General features: G+C 42.9%; 1 protein-coding gene and 1 long non-coding RNA gene across 2 annotated transcripts in view; one reads left to right on the forward strand and one right to left on the reverse strand.

The window, feature by feature from the left end:
- Nucleotides 1–370: 370 nt before the first annotated feature.
- Nucleotides 371–6,526, reverse strand: LOC311513819. The gene is made up of 3 exons (XR_014709785.1): nt 6,400–6,526; nt 3,534–3,682; nt 371–642 (listed from the first exon to the last, which is right to left on the reverse strand). It is a non-coding gene; the product is annotated as an uncharacterized lncRNA (long non-coding RNA).
- A 218-nt stretch (nt 6,527–6,744) lies between these two features.
- ZNF652 (zinc finger protein 652) overlaps nt 6,745–17,420 on the forward strand; it is a 31,819-nt gene continuing 21,143 nt past the window's right edge. The window contains exon 1 of the mRNA XM_084615932.1: nt 6,745–6,896. The gene's annotated coding sequence lies outside the window, so the exon portion shown is untranslated. The remainder of the gene's footprint in view (nt 6,897–17,420) is intronic.

Below are 17,420 nucleotides of genomic sequence, written 5' to 3' on the forward strand. Positions count from 1 at the left end.
CCCAAAAGCCACTTAAATCAGAAAAAAAATGTGTCCGTGTGTGGAGTCATACCAGTACATCAGGTTAACTACATTGGTATAATTATACTGGTATAACTGGTCAAAACTTTAGAAGAGTTCATCCCTGCCCTGAAGTGCTTACAGTAAGGATAAGACAGACAGATACAAAAAACCAACATATTAACAAAGAGTCAACAGAAGAGAATTTGTAAGTTACAATTCCCCCCAACCCCTGCCAGATTCCCTTTCACACAATAGCTCTCCCATTCCCAGCCCTGTCCAGCTGCCACAGTCCCAGACTCATTAGCTTACTTTCAAGTGTTTAAAAGTGATATTAGACCAAAGATCCACACACGGACCCCCAGGGAATAACTGTTCATTTTCTGAGCATCACTACTGTGTCCAGCGCGGTGCAAACATATATGATAAGACACACTTTGCCCCAGTGAATTTACAGTTTAATTACCATGTGCTGATCCATTAGAGCTTCCATTATTATACTGGGTCTGTAGCTTCTTCCTCTCCCAAAGTGACAGCCAGCAAGGATGGCTTAGCAGTCTAAGCATTAGGTTTGAGACACCTGGGCTCCTTGACACCATCAGTTCTGATCCCAGCAGAGCTGACCTCAACCTTTTTTCCTTCCTAGGTAGATATAAAGTGTAGACCATTTAGTTTACTGGGTCATGGTAGGTGTCAAAACTGAGACCCTGCCTATGCCACAGGGATGTTTACGATCCCATTGCACTTCTTGTAAAAGTAGGAGCTTACCTCAGCGTGCTTGGCTTTCCCTTCCCACGCTGTTCTGCAGTATACTGCGTGGTGTTTGGTCACTGCTTTCCACCCCAGAGCCAGCTGCACCTCTGTGCTGCTGCTATAATTTGTTAAGTTTTGTAAAGCTCTTCAGGATTCTTTAATTTAAAAAAATGCTTCATATATAATAAATGTATGATAATATTAAAAATCCCAGGGCGTGTTTAATGATGCTAGCCTAATAATTACTTACATTTTTATAGCACCTTTCATCCCATGAGATCCCAAGGTGCTTTGCAGATTTAATGAGCTGATCAACAAACTATGCACAGGAAGCACTTCATCTACCACTGAAATGCAGCTACCTCTGGGGTGAGATAGAGCAGCTGTTTGGGAACCTTACACAACAGTCTAGGGCAGAACTATGTCATATCCATCTGAAACCATAGGGGGAATGTAGAAGATAATTACCCACACTGGAATTGCCCCAGGATATCTTGAGCCGTGCCACAGGATCTTCAGTGAGCACGTGGTCGGGGCTTATGATTTATATCCTTTCGGAGGACTGCGGGGGTTGCAGTACGGGTTACATACTGCTAGAGGTTGTACAATGAATGATGTGAAGGGAGACTGTAGAGGGAAGAGGACAATGAGGAAATCAGAGGGCTGATAAGGATCTGAGGCTGATTGGCAAGCATGCAGCTCCATGTGTTGAAGAAGCTCATATGGAGGCAGAGGTGTGGGTTTGGTTGTTTTTTTTTCCTTCCCCTGGCTGACATGTCTTTTCATGTCAAAACTTGGATCAAAGAGAAAAACAGAAGTAGCCAAAACAGAGTCCTTTGTGGGAATAGGAACTGAGTTTGGCAGCCAATGTCTCTGAGATATTCTTACTGGGGAAACTGAGAACCGTCAATGGGATTGGTCAATCACTAACAAAGAGAGTGTCCCGCAAGGCACTCGGGGCCTGCAGGAGATGTACAGGAGAGGGGCCCAAGGCTAGGAGAAAAGTCAAACTGCTCTAGAATGGTATCTTCTATAGGGCACCATTCAGCCTTTGTGGTACAGATAAGATGTTTGGGAAAGTATTTCATTCTCTTGAGAAACAGGCCTGAACTGGAAGACCAGATCAGAAACCCTTCCTTCCCTGAGATACCAAATCCAGTAGGCAGATCTCTTTGCTCATAGCCATCTCAATCATCCTGCTCTCTAAGCTGCAGGTTCCTACATTTTTGCATTTCAGTTGTAATTTTGGAGCACACACTGAGTTTATTTATAATTGAATTAATTCACACAGGCAGGTATTGCTCTTGCAAAGACAGACCACCCTTCACCTGAGCCGCCTTCTCCCTGTGGTCAAAAGAGGCAGCCCTGATTCTATTAGGCTGAGATTCTTCCCTGGCCACAGCAAGGGCTCCCTGACTCTCAAGTTAGGTCTACCTCAGCCTCAGTATAGATTAGAACAGCCTGGGGACAGCTCTGAACTGAGCCAGCTGGTAGGTTATGACTTCCAGGAACCGATGGGAGCAAAGATACTGCAGCCATGTCCCTATAGTGAGTGCAGTAGGCGGTGAGACACAAAAGTCAGCTATGCTGGCTGTATGCCACGGGGGGCTCTCCAACTTACTTGTCCCTTTTATTTGAGGTTTTAATTCAGTGATACTCAGACTGAGGCTCACGAGCCGCAAGGGGCTCTTTAATGCGTCTCCTGCAGCACATGCTATTAAAGCACTGTGTGATTTAATTATTAACCGATCAGGATGCTTTAACTATGCTATTCACCAACTGTAATTGATTAAAATAATAATACTTGGTCAGTCATTTTGCTGTGAGAACTTTGTATATTTATTAATATTTCCACGTCATACCATTTAAATATGAATATATAGTACTATAGTAAATGAAACAATTAATTCACACTTCTGTGGCTCTTTTGGATAATGCTGATCGCTAATTCGGCTCCTGAGCCACTGAGCTCTGAGTATCACTGTTGTAAATGAAAGATCTCAGGAGAGCTTTATTGTAACCCTGTATTAAAGCTCTGAGTCATTTTCATGCTGTACTAATTGTGACCAGGTCAAATCTGTTTGTAGGTAATTTACATACAAAAAGAATTGCTTAGAGAACCTCCCACCAAACTTCACCTGCTGTGCACAACAGACAAGGCAATACAAGAAACAACCCCAAGGACCAGAGGATACATGGTCAGAGGCGACACTCACTGTGGGTCACAACCCAACTGCTGAACCACAGGGAAAATGCTACCAGGAACCAGCTCAGGTTAATCATTTTGAACCCTCCCCTTTCCAGTTGCTCCCACTCCCTTGTCCTACCCTCTTTTACCCCCTAACCTGGTCACAGTGGAATTCTTGCCCCTCCTACACTGTGTTCCACTCTGGGGCAAGGGAAGTCATGTGTCTAAAGGCCATGGGAAAGGCTTCACAGCCTCTCAAAGCAGGGCCTCCCCGAGCACCGGGAGATGCAGGAGCAGGAAGAAAACAGCTCCACAGCAATCCAGCATCCTCTTCCAGCCCTATATCTCCCACCAGCCACCTGTAGTCAGCAGCCACCCACCCACCCACCCAGCAATAGCCCCACCAGCACCAAAGAGCCACCCCTTAGTTTCCTGCAGTGACCCTGTTCCCGCAAAGCACTGGGAAATTCAGGACACAGTAAGAAGCCATGGAAGAGTGCTATAAAGAATACATAGCTGTTATCTAGTGCTGCTCACCAGTAGAGCTTAAAGCACTTTACAAAGGAGGTCAGTATCATTATCTTCATTTTACCTGTGGGGAAACTGAGGCACAGCAAGGTCAAGTGACTTGTCCAAGAGCACCAAGAAGGCCAGGGGCAGAGCCAGGAATAGAACACAGGTCCCTGGGGTTGCAGTCCAGTGTGCTATCCACTAGAGGCAGAATTCTGCGGGGAGGAGGTTCTAGGTGGAAAAAGATTGAGAAACTTGGAGGTAGGGTTTGGAGCAGCAGACTGCAAATCAAGACTACTGTTTTTTCTTGCTGACTGCCAATGACATGGGTAAATCATAGAATCTCTCTCTGTCTCAATTACAAACCTAAAAAGTTTTACAATGCCTCTGTGAGAGAGATAAATACTTGTACTTTCATAGCGGCCTTCACAATACAATATGTTGCCCTTTTATAGCACTTTTCATCTGAGAATGTCAATGCACATTACAATATTAACTTAGCCTCACAACATCCCAGTAAGTTAAACGTTATTACCATTTTACCAACAGGGAAACTGAGGCAGAGCAAGGTTAGGTGATTTGGCCAAGGTTACACAGCAAACTGGTGGCAGAGATGTAACTAGAACAGAGTCTCCTGACTCCCAATCTGCTGTTATAACCACTAGGTGCTTTTCCAGCTGAGCTGCAACCAAATCTAACCTGGAGGCAGCTAGATCTGAAGATCTTAAATTCTTGGGGCCTAATTCTACGTAGTCACACCAGTGTCAAACTGGATTAACTCCACTGAAGTCTGATCCTAACTGCATTGACACAACAGGCCCTGACTTTCCTACCACAACTGTTTTACATCAGCGTAACTCCACTGAGGTCAATGCAGCTACTCCTGATTTACACCAAGGAAAACAAAACTCAGGACCATCAGCCTTCCTGAGTGACCACATCTTTGCCTCAGTTTCCCAATCTGTAAAATGGAGGATCACTTTATTCTAGAGAGGTCGAGCAGGGTGTTATTGTTATTGATGGAGGGGCCAAAGCCTTCTCAGTCAATGAAATCTGAACCAAACCTTGCAGGGGTAGAGTGCTACATGAACATAGAGCGGGACAAGGTGGATGAGGTAATATTTTTTAATTGGACCAACTTTTGTTGAGGAGGGAGACAAGCGGTCTTTCAGGACCTGAAGAACAGCTCTGTGTAAGCTTGCAAGTTTGTCTCTCTCACCAACAGCAGCTGGTCAAGTAAAAGATATTACCTCACCCACCTCTAATATCCTGGGACCAACACAGCTACAACACCACTGGAAACAATCAGAACACTTACTAATATTTGGCACTTGCCTTCAAAGCACATTAAAAGCATTCTTCTTCATAAGCCCTCTGGAATGTAGGTAATATATTACTATCTCCATTGTAGAGATGGGAAAACAGATACAGAAAGATCAAATGACTTGGCCAGTGCCATACAATGAGTCAGTAGCAGAGCTAGGAGAAAACTCAGGAGAGCTTCCGGTTCCCAGCCCTGTAACCAGACCACATCTCTCTCTACATGTACCTTTATGCTTCATATATTCCGTATCAATGTTAGGACACTTAAGTGCAACAAGCCCTTATTAAATGAAAATTGGGCAGCATTTGCATTATGCTAGAGGTTCATGCTTCCATGCACCTTTCAGTGAAGCTGACAGACAGGGGTCACTGCTGTTTCGAATATAAACCCTCATGCTGCTGAAGAGCAACTAAGCCCAGGATCCAGTCACTTTTACTCAGAGCCAAAAGACAATCTATGCGTGGGTTGGTGTTAGCCACAGTTCCTCAAAGCTCTCAGAGCATTGCCACAGCTCGCCCAGCTCAGATGACTTTAATTAAGTGAAATCTCACTGTAATTACCTAGCTGAGGACAATAGAGTAACGGTTGGTTTAGGCAGCCTGGGATCATTTACACGACTGCTTTATCCGTGCTGCAATCAGTCAGCATTAGCCTCTTTCTCCAACATAAGAGGTTCGAGGATGTGTAGGCATGCCAATACTAAGAAGGAACTGGGGGGATGGGGGCACAGAAATGCATGCATAGAGAGAAAGCATTTGAAAGTATTTTTTAATCTTGCTGCAGGAGAGACTGCGCACGCAGGTGCCAGCAGTGTGTCTGACTCTGTTCTTATTAGGAGTACTTGTGGCACCTTAGAGACTAACCAATTTATTTGAGCATGAGCTTTCCTGAGCTACAGCTCACTTCATCGTAGCTCACGAAAGCTTATGTTTAAATAAACTGGTTAGTCTGTAAGGTACCACAAGTCCTCCTTTTCTTTTTGCGAGTACAGACTCACACGGCTGTTACTCTGAAATCTGTTCTTATTGGAGTTTTGCCATAGCCCCCCTGGTTGCAGGATTCCATGCAGCAACAGAGGGATCCCAGAAAAATGAAATCACATATGCCTGCAAACAGTGCTGCGTTTGCAACAATTGCATGCAACACTTTTGCAATTTTGTGGCTTCTGTCTTTAGTGCTTGCCCTTATTAACCATGCTACAGGATTCTGTGGTCTCAGTGGCCCAGATTTTACGATGGCAAGACTTGCAGGTTTTTGCATCTTTGCGGTAGTTGTATAGTACAGTAGCTTTAGGTTTCTTAAGAGTGCAAAGAGTATTAATCATTAGCAATAATCATTAGCCCACCAACCCTCCTCCACAGCCAGGCAATCACTCCAGACTACGGAGCTCAGCACCTACCCCCCTGAACCCTACACTCATCCCCCTTCCATGCCTGGCACCCACTCCAACCCCCTGAGTATGGCACCCATCCCCCTTCAAAGCCTGGCGCCCCCCCCCAGCATAACCCCACTCCACTCCTGACCCCCCCCTTCACCCTGCTGAGCTCAGTATCCACCCCCTTCTCTGAGCACTGACTTCTACCCCTCTCCAACACCCAGCTTGCCCCCAGGGCGAGCCTCTCACGTGTGCACCGAACCCCCCTGCGCCCGCTTCCTCCCCTCCTGCTGGACTTCACTTGCTGGCAGAGGTGAGCACCGGGCCGCCCTACGGCGCATGCGCCAACTCCATCCTCCCCCCCGCCGCCGCCGCGCCTATGGGGCTGCGCGCGCGACAGGCTGAAAAGGCGGCGCGAGGCGCCTCGCGCGCGCTCCCTTTCACTCCCTTTTTCCCCCCCCCTCTCCCCTCCCTCCCCCCTCATCGCTCGCGCTCGAGCCTGAGTCGCGAGACTGGCTGCGGCGGCCACGTAGCGCTGCGGCGGCGGCGGCTGAGGGGAGCGGGAGCCGCGTCCGGCGGCGGCGGCGGGGCCTGGGCCTGAGGCGGCAGCTACGCGAGCGCCGCGGCGGCTTCGGGGGCTGAGCGGGAGGGAGGGCCCCTGGCGCCCGCCCCCCTCCCTCCCCTCTCCTCCCCTCCACCGCCCGGCATGGACGGCGGCGGAGGTGGCCCAGAGGGGCTCGGCCTGGGTGAGTACGGGCCGCCCGCCCGGCAGGGGACCCCGGCCGGGCCTGGGGGGCAGCCGGCTGGCAGCGCTAGGCCCGGCCTCGGTGGGGGGCGGGGGAAGGAACTTGGGCAGAGTCGGGAGGCGGCAGCAGCTGAAGCCCCCCCCCGGGGGGGCACCCTAGGGTGCGCGGGGCGTGCACCGGCTGCTGCACCTTGGGGGCGGAGGGGTGGTACGGGCGGGAGGGGGGGGGGGTTGCACCGGCTGTTTGCAGCCCGGGCAGGTGGGGGGCTGGGCTGCCCGAAGCAGGTAAACCTTCTCGTGCTGCCTCTTGCGTTGAGCAAGGGGGAGGGGGGGGTTACATTTCCGCACATCCCCTCCCTTCGCTCGGTGATGGGCCCGGGTCTCGCCGTCCTCCTTCCCGCGAGCGGCGGCATTGCGTGTGGGGCAATAGAGAGATCAGGTGCAACCTCTTCCCCGCTGTCACCTGCGGGCTGTGCATCCGCCACCCACTGGGTGTGCATGCCCCCCACCTCGGCTGGGATGCGTGGGGGCTGCTACTATGCATCCCCTTCCCTCCTCTGCTGCTGGCTCTGGAGTTGTTATGCGGGGAGGGGAAAATGTATTCACCCCCTCTTTCTCCCCCTGGTGATTCCTACTCTCGGGCTGTGGGCCATGTTTTCTAGTTTCTTCAATCACTCCATAAGGCACACTGCCTTGATGATCCCAGGACAAATCGTGCAGTGTGCATGCTTCCGTTTGCGTGGAGCTGTCTTGTGTGCAGCTCAGGGGTCTGTGAATGTCTTGGTACCTGCATTGTAAGAATGAAATGGTTAAGCATAACAGTATTCTAGGTGCACTCTTTCTTATATATTGTGCCTGAGGTTTTGGGTCTGGGTGTAGTAGAAGTGATCTAAGGAAGAGTGGGGGAGGTAGTGTGTGCACTGAGGGTATGAGGGGTGTGCATTTTTTCAGAGGATGACCTGAGCCTTATTGTTCTGGGAATGACAACTGGCACATGCTTTGTTGACAGTGGTGTATGCGCGATGAATCAGGAGAATGATGCTGGGGTGTGTGTATTCACTGAATAGAGGAGATGCTCTAATGTGCAAGCATTGATTTGTGAAAGATGGTCTGATGCACCTTGATTTGTCATGGCATTGACTGCCTGCCTTGTTTGTTCACGTGATCTTAATGTGGAGTTAGCCTTGTGCGTCCACTGGGTTGAGCTCTGTAACCCTGTTATGCATTGGTATGGGTTCTGGGCTCATAGAGTATGCTATGGGAAAAGGATTGGGTGGGTTGGAATGTTTAAAAAGTTTAGTATCTTTAATGACATTTTATGGACTGTGTTTTGTTTTTTAAAAAAAAATCATCCCTTTCCACTTTAAACACCTGATGTGGTTTAGTATAACCAGTGGTACCTTGTTTCTAGAGTCTTTTCCCTCCCCTTTTCGCTTAAGATACTCTGTCTATTTTACGGTGATTAATCAAGCACCTACAGTGTGTCTGTGCTGTATGAAAAAAGAACCCAATCCCTTCCATAGACAGTTTACGCTCATATCCTGATATTGACAACATAAGTCAGGGGTGGTGCAGATGTTGGATAGGACGCTTCTCGGAAGTGTACAATTGAGAGATCATAAAATATAAAATCATTAGATAGTTTATATTGACTTTGTAACTATGCAGTTTTTCAGTGCTGGGGAGAGGTGTTTTATGCATTTATTATTGTAAAATTTTTAGTGAGCTGTGTTCTCAGTTTTTTTCGGAATTGTATCTAGTGATTTGGGTTTCTCCAGCTACCAACTTCAGAACTGATGTGCAAGAAACTAGATCTGGTTTATTTGTGAAGGTCAGTTCAGAATGAAAATAAAGCTATAGTATGAAGTAGCTTGTGTAATCATTTAGCTTTATAATGTGGACTTATGTCATTTACACTAGCAGAAGCTATTCGGCTTGCACTTTTAAGCTAGTACTGTATCACTGGCCTATTTTAAATGATCTGATGGGTTAAGTGGTACTGCTTTTTTGTTTGACGCAAATGTGAAAATACAGAGGTTCAGTTTTTCCTATGAGAGTACATCTTTCATGAGGAGATCTCTAGTTTAGTAACAAGTTAGCTAGATTTTAAGGGTAGTATATCAATTTGGACTTTTAGGATGCTGGGAGAATCTGCTTTTGTTGCCTGAGTGTTAGGGTTAGGGAATGTGAGAATATCATAGTATAATTAGAGTTGAGTAATTGCATATAAAGGGGAAAACTCTGTGTATACATATAGGAAGTTTATTCCCCATTTATAGCTAGGGGAGCTTATGTAGTGTTAGCCTCAGGAAGAGCTGGTGAAAAAAATCCTTTAAACTCATGCAGCTAAACTTGGATAGACCTCAGTAAACAAGAGAACATCTTTCATCCTTAGTATCATGTTTTATATATGAATGTTTAATTGAAGAGTAGCGTGCAGACAGCATATTTCTGAGACAGCGATAGAAATGTTTTTGGTGATTCCAAAACTGCATGCCAGAAATGACTTACGTTTATTTAGCACTCTATATATACTAGTGCCATAATATGCCTGTGCAAAAAGCAAGCCTATTGTTCCTGTTATGTTAAATTTCTTTTGTAGGGGCAAAGAAGTGGCAACCTGTTGAGAAGATAATCTCTTCTGAAAACCTGCTTCTTTGGGTCAATATTACAGAACTTTTTCTAACCATTTACTTACTTAAATTCCTACAACACAGAGCAGCTAGTCATGTAATGTGTTCTGCTATGAGAACTGCTCTCTTCCTGTGAGATTCAGCGCTTGGCTTGTACTGGAAGACAAACTAGATAAAATCATAATTTTAAAAAAACCCTAAAATTTTTAAAAAATACTTGTGCTGCTAGTTCTTTACATTCTTCCCATTTTACAATCTTAAATTACTAAAGTAGATTATTGTATGTTTCTTTAACTTCCTAATTGTTAGTAGAATTTCAGATTTTACATGGAAATTTTGTCCATTAAGAAGTTTCATATTTAAAATGTTCATCTATACTGAAAAAGATAAGTCCAGGGCATTGTTAACATCTTTACTGTAAGAACACACATTCAGTCACAGAATTGATAAGCAAATACCCCATACTGTAATTGCAGCCTATGCCATCTTTGGTTATATTGAACTTTTATAAGTCAGGAATGCTAAAATATTTCAACCACGCTAATACTTCTCCATCAGGGTTTTAAGTCAATGGGATTTATATTCCTGAATTACATACGTGCTTTAGAATATCCTACCCTTAAATGCCTTAAATATGGGTTTAGGAGCCTAACTTTAGATTTTTTTTATTTGTGTGTATATATATATATAAAAAGCTCATATTAACTTTATTGTATTGTAAGTCTAAATAACTTTTCATTATTAACATTGATGCTATTGTTTGTTTTGAAGTAACAAATTTTATACCTCTAATAATACAAATACAGTTTTTGTCTCATACTGCAAATACTTGTGTACGTGCTTAACTTTAAGTGAGTTCATGTCAGTAAAGTTACTTATCTCCTTAAGTATTTGCAGGATCAAGTTCTGCAATTTTGTAAAATTCAAATAAATTACCCTAACAGTAATGTTATTTTTAAAAAGAAAACCTTTGTAATTTAGTTCATTATAAATTTTAATCTTCTAAATGTGCAATAGTACAAATGTTCAAATTGTTTTGAGGCTTCATAAAACTGAGTGATTTATATCACTCCACTCTGCTGGAGGACAGTTGCAGAGGGAGTGAAACTCTTGAGGTAGCTGTGGTGCCAGCAGCTCAAACTCATTAGTACAAACAGCTTGCATTAGTTTCCTTGACACTTTCAGACACTCTTCCCTAAGGAGGTTTCAGAGTAACAGCCGTGTTAGTCTGTATTCGCAAAAAGAAAAGGAGTACTTGTGGCACCTTAGAGACTAACCAATTTATTTGGATGCATTCGATGAAATGAGCTGTAGCTCACGAAAGCTTATGCTCAAATAAATTGGTTAGTCTCTAAGGTGCCACAAGTACTCCTTTTCTTTTTCCCTAAGGAGGTTTCAGACCAGTAGTTTTCTCTCAGGAGAAGCACTCTGATTTTAGCCATCCTAAGCTTTGCAAACTGCTGCAACCAGAGCTACCTTCAGAGTTTCTGGAGTTCTTGCTTGCAGTTTTACTCCTAAATTTGGAAATTTGATTATTTTTGTGGGAAAGTGTGTTAAAAATGGAATATAGGAAGGAGTTCAGTAGTGGGCTTGCTTCTTGTTGCTGCAGTGCAAAAAAATGGTTTAGTACTAAATTAACATTCAGTTATGAAGCTTCAAAAAAGTTTTCTCAATATAGTTGCAAAAACATCTAAAAGCACTCTTGCTCTTATCTGTGCTGAATGTTTGAGAGGCTGCCAAAAAGTGTATTTTAAAAAATGTACTATAAGCCTTTAGAATTGAGGATGACTACTATACTTTCCTTGACAAGGAGATTTGAGTTCTTGTGTCAACAGTATTGGGCTCCTCGCTGTCAGCTGATATTAAACCTGTCGAGCAATTTCATTCTTTTCCAAATACTGAAAACTTCTTTAGTCTGTTATTTCTAAAGGAATGTCTGAGGTGGTAACCAAGCTAGAGAGACATAATGGACACAGGTAATCAAGTAGTATAAGAGTACAGATCTGCTTAACTTTTTTCAGGCTGTAGGTTTTATGGTTGAAAATTTATGGGCTAGCGTTCTATGATCTGCATACCTTCATTTCTTTGAATGTTGTACACAATAAGATGGAAATATTTAACTTGGAACATAGCTGAATCTTGCAGATGCAGAGGGCTTATTGGAACTTTGGTTGCACTGTGGCTGGCTGGTTTTGATGAAGACAATAAAAAATCTGCTCCAAATGCTACACTTACTCAGAAGCATTGCTTATTTAAACCTGCTCAGAGTTTGTGGTGAAAGGGACGTTGTAAGACTTTAATGTCTCAATGAATGCTGTGTCTGAAGTCAAATCACATGGCAGGCCTAGTGTGAATTTTAGTGGTTAATGTAGGCAGCAGATAAATCAGCAGAGAGATTGGACATTTACTGTATGTTAATCTGATTGCTAAAGGCTGACAGTCCTGATAGCATCACTAGAGTTGTGTTCGACATCTACAGAATACTCATATTTAGGATTTCAGCTAAAGTGAATGTTCTTTGCAACTTACATTTTAAAAAAAATCAAGCAAGCTGAGGTTTTTTAAGCAGTAACTTTAATAACTCTCCTTCCTACACATTTTGTTTTTTGTTTGTTCCTTGCAAGTTAGATCCTTTCATAAAATACGAAATGGAATTTGTATCCCTGACTCCAACTAATTCCTCTTGTTTTTCTGTCTTAGTGGATCGAGGGGTGCAGCTACAGTTAACTCAGTGAAGGAACCTTATTTAATTAGGATTTCTTATAGATTTCTTGATGGGATCAGTTTACTATCATTATGTCCTCTCTGGGTTCCCTATTCTTTCACTGTGACCAAATCTGTGAACATATCTGGGTTTCCTAAAGATTTACACTGGGAAAGGATTGGCACATGGATAATACGGTTGGTTGCAACCTCAATTCACAATAGGATGGCATCTGCTACCAGGAATGCACCTAGATTTCCTGTAATATAGCATTGCACTTGGATCCAGATCACTGTTAATAATACTTCTTCTTTCTGGAGACATGCACTAGAATGGGATTGGCCTTCAATGAACATGACTTTCAGTAAACTTATGCTGTGAAAAGACAAGCTCTTGTTCAGAGAAGTGATTTTTTGGAGTTTGAGACAGGGACCAAATTACATAGCAATAACTCTTCCTCACCCATGTCATGTAGTGGCAAAACTGGCTGCTATGGCCCTCTAGTTCAGGACTCTCAACTTTTCCACATGATTGTATCCCAAGGTTCACCTCCCTTAAAAACTACTTGCTTACAAAATCAGGCATAAAAATACAAAAATGTCACAGCACACCAGTAACGAAAAATTGCTTTTTCTCATTTTTACCATATAATTATAAAATCGACTGGTAAATATTGTACTTGCGTTTCGGTGTATGGAACAGTATAAACAAGTCACTGTATGAAATTTTAGTTTGTATTGACTTTGCTAGTGCTTTTTATGTAGCCTCTTGTAAAACTAGGCAAATATCTAGATGAGAACCACTGCTCTAGTTTGTCTCGTTTTTGAAATGTGCAGGCCTTCAATCTAGTGGAAGGATTAAACCTAGTCGGTAAAAAACCCCACCTCTGCTATCATGCTATGCCTATCTGCCAGTAAGCCATGGCTCCTGCATTTTAAAGATGTGGAACAAATTGTGTGCTATTAATTGTAACTTCTTATCTTTGTTTTCTTGAAATGTACCTCAGTCATGTCTGAGATCTTTGTTTTGCATGCCCTTATATCTGTTTTCTTTCTCTACTTCTCTACATCCTTCTCTATTTTTCCATTTCTCCTACTTCTCCCCTAAATCAGTCTTTTTCTCTTCCTTCTTTTCTAACTTTTACCTTTCTTTGAAGATAGGTTCCTGATCTTATGTATCTTCTGTAAACTTAGCCAATTTATGGGTGATTTAAAATAATTAAAAATAATCTCTCCCACAGACATCCATTTGTGCATTTAGCCACTCGCGCATCCTCACTTCTATTCATCCTCCCATCCAAACTTGTAAAATCCAAAGAACTAGATGAAGTTAAAGTTCCCCACTGTCTCTCAGCCATCCCTCCTCATCCACAAACCTCTGACTATTGGGAAAGGGGAGAATACTGGGATTGCTCTTATTGGCAGTTTATCAGTTTAACGTTCTCTAACCTTTTTCTGTTCCACTAGTCTCACACTAGTCATCCTGGGCTATTGCAAGGCTGGTATTTCCAATGTAGCCATCGTCAACCCTCTGATTTGGGTCCATGTCCCCAGTAAATATCTCTTCAGCCCACCTCTACAGCTATTCATAGCTTTTCCAAGATGTGAATTTGACCTGAATTTTGATACTTCCATTGCTACCTGCAGTTTCACTCTGGGTTTGCCAAAGCTATGAATAGTAGCTGAAGGTTGTTTTTGCAATTATAAGAGCTTGAAATATATTACTTTAAAATGAAGGCATAGGTTATGCATAAGCTGGTGGCATTTGTCTGAGAGAGATTCCTATTTGCCCCAGACAGATGAATTTTTCAGGCTCTGGCAAAAGTGTGTTTCTCCGCTTCAGCTCTCATGAAGCATCTTAGGACTTGTTAAGTCACTACTTCTCTCTCCTTGCCATCTCATTGGAGATTGTAGGGTCTGGTTACACCCACCTAAGCAAATCGGTCATTTTAGGAGATCACATCTTTTTATTATATGGGCTTCCAGAACCAGTAACAGGAGTACTGTTTGCTCATACAGGTGCTTTATGAGTCCAATTATGTGAAGGCACTTTGCAAACATGAACGTAAGCCTCCTCACCCCATGAGTTAGGTTTGCAGTACTACAATGATGGAAAACCTTAGGTGTGTGCTATCCTTATCTTGCACAGAGGGGAGGTGAGTTGTCCAGCCTCACGGCATGAGTTAGTGGAAGAACTGGGAATAGAATCCAAGAACCCTGTATAGCAGTGTCTCTTGTGTCAGTCCAACAAAAGAAGGTTGACATGAACTATTTTAATGGTACAGTGTGTCTGCACTGGCCATCGTGGCTGATGTAGACCTGTTTAGCATGTCCAGATATAGCACTCACTCCAACCGCTGCAGTACTAATGCATTCTGAGTACCTAACCCATAGTTTCCGGCACAGGTTTGAAAGTAAGGTTTTGTAGGAATGGCATTACGTGGCTGGAGAGGTGTTGTACCAAAAAAATTTTGAGATGTGAACTGTATAACATTTTTACTATATAAAATGTGTTTTGTCAGAGTAAATGTTCGAAGTATTGCCTAAACATGTTTTTTATTTGTTGAAACAAGAAAAGCCTTCAGTTTACGTGCATTTCACCTTGTAAAGCAAACTTGGTATGCATAAAATTACAGAAGCTTCAGTAGGTCAAAACAAAGTACAGTAGTTAGGAATATAGGAGATCATTGAAAGCTTGCAGGAGCATTGAGAGACTGTGCAAGCAGACCCAGTTGAGGCAGTAGCATCAGCACATTTAGAACTTGTCAACTCTAAACTTCCTTTCTTAAAAACTTCCCACCATTGCTCTTGTGGCTGCAGTTCCACAGGTGATAGTGATAGCATAGAGACACAGCCACTGAAATCTTAACCGCCATGTTGGCTAGACTTGCCCTGAGCAGGGTTCGGGGACCTAATGGTTTAAATGCTGGCAGCAGATCTAAACTGAAACTCCAAACTGGTGTAATCTATATTGGTGGTGGCAATGGAAGGGGATTTTTAAGAGAATTAATTGCAGGCAAAGCCTTTTTCTACACTATTACTATAGTGGTGCAGAGTTGACTCAGTATAAGATTCATGATAGTGAGTTACGTTCCAAGCAAATGTGGTTCCAACTGGGCATAAAACAGTTATGCACCCATTGCAAGCAATTTTGCATGTGGATATGAGGTGTGTGATGAGCTTATTATTGTATAAGGCTCTTTTGAACAGGGGAGCACACTTAACACCATGATCTGTGGGCATATTTCAAAATTCTAAAGCAATAAATTTAAAAAATAAAGTTGGTTTTAAATGCACGCTTCCACAAAGCTCAGAAAGAGCTTCATATTTTAGTGCAAACTTTTACCTTTTATTGCCCTCAGCAAATCTGAAATGTTTAATTTATTAAAACATTTTAATTTATAAAACCAGTTAATAGGCTGGAAGTGAGTCAAAATGTCTTTAAAAAAACAAAAAGAGTCTGATAGTTTTCTCAACCTAGGAGGGCTGAGTTAAGACAAATGCTCAGGTGGCGTGAGTCCTCATCATAGTGGACTCACAGTAAAGATTTTGATTTAAGTTGTGATGGTGGATGGTTGGTATTGGGGCACGTTACCTGCTAGGATGAATAATTTAGGATAATTGACAAAATTTTATAGTCAAACAACAAAACTCTTGTTAACATTTTAATTAAGGTGACTCCTAGGAGAGCATTTATAGAAAGTAAGTCCTTCCAAATGAAACCATCCCCATTCTGGCCCACCATGTGGTGTTAAAGGCCTATCCATCTTAGGGCTGTCTGCATGGGGAAACTAAGGGCTTGTCTACACTGGCACTTTACAGCGCTGCAACTTTCTCGCTTGGGGTGTGAAAAACACACACACCCACACACACACCCCGAACGCAGCAAGTTTCAGTGCTGTAAAGCACCAGTATAGACAGTGCGCTGGTAGCTGTGCCCCTTGTGGAGGTGGTGTTTTTAGAGTGCTGGGAGAGTTCTTGTTATGGGAGAGTGCTGGGAGAGTTCTCTCCCAGCGCTCTGCCGCTACTACTCAAGCCACGTTAAAGCTCTTCAACATCAGATTCATTCAGGAGCAGTCAGTGTTTGTGACACTTCATAAATGGCAAATATCAATCGATAGTTTTGTTGTAAAAACAGCGGAAAGGCAGAAACTTGATAAAGTTGCAACCTTCTATGCTAGTAGATGTTGCTTTCAGCGTAGCACAAAATGAGTATTTTAAAGAAATAATTGAAGCACTTTGCTCAGGATATACTCTTGAGAAATGACCCAGTAAATGAGTAGAAGCAGCCATAGAGGGGAGAAATGTGCACATACACAGTGCTATTAATTCTATATCTGAAAACAATATTGTGTCCAAGTTGCTCACAATAGCATCCAAAATTTCAGAGAAAAGTATGAAAAAGGAGGTATGTGACATTTTCTTATATAAAAGCATTGCAATGAAGAAGACAGTCTTCTCAGGAGCACTTCTCTTAGCTGTCTGATGTTTCAGTTTTCAGAGTGGTAGCCATGTTAGTCTGTATCAGCAAAAACAACTAGGAGTACTTGTGGCACCTTAGAGACTAACAGATTTATTTGGGCATAAGCTTTTGTGGGCTAAAACCCATTTCATCAGATGTGTTTCAGTGTTCAGTATGCTCTTTAAGCCCTGTGGATGAAGTAATACTAATACAGACCTGAAACACATTGTGGAAACTCAAAAAAAAAAAAAAAAAAAAAGAAGCAATGAAATGATCTTTAGGCCCATGAGTGGTTGAGAAAATTTTTTTATGTCCCATTTTTTGGTGAAATCTAAGGAATACTGTGTGTTTGTATCCAGCTGCCATAAGAGTGTTGAAGAGGACTTTGGTCAAAATATAGCATCTATTTTATATAACAAGGGACTACAGAGAAGCACTAAACTTACACTGGGTGAGGTTTCAGTGGGACGTGATAAATTATAGCCTGATAACACTTCTTTCTCAGTCTCGGTGGAAATCTGGAAATCTAATTAATGGCAAAGAACTGGAACCATACAAGAAGAAAAGAAGGTATGGTCCTTCTTTATTATTTAGCTAACGTGATTGATCCCAAAGACAAAAGTCATAGTTGGGGCCCAGGAAAAGAAGAAGAGTCTGAAATGTGATTAGAACAAAATCTTAAATTCTCTACTCTTTTTTTGCATTTAAAGTTGAAAATCCACATTTC

The sequence above is a fragment of the Lepidochelys olivacea genome, assembly GCF_965140295.1.
Source record: "Lepidochelys olivacea isolate rLepOli2 genome assembly, chromosome: 27".
Classification (NCBI taxonomy): domain Eukaryota; kingdom Metazoa; phylum Chordata; order Testudines; family Cheloniidae; genus Lepidochelys; species Lepidochelys olivacea.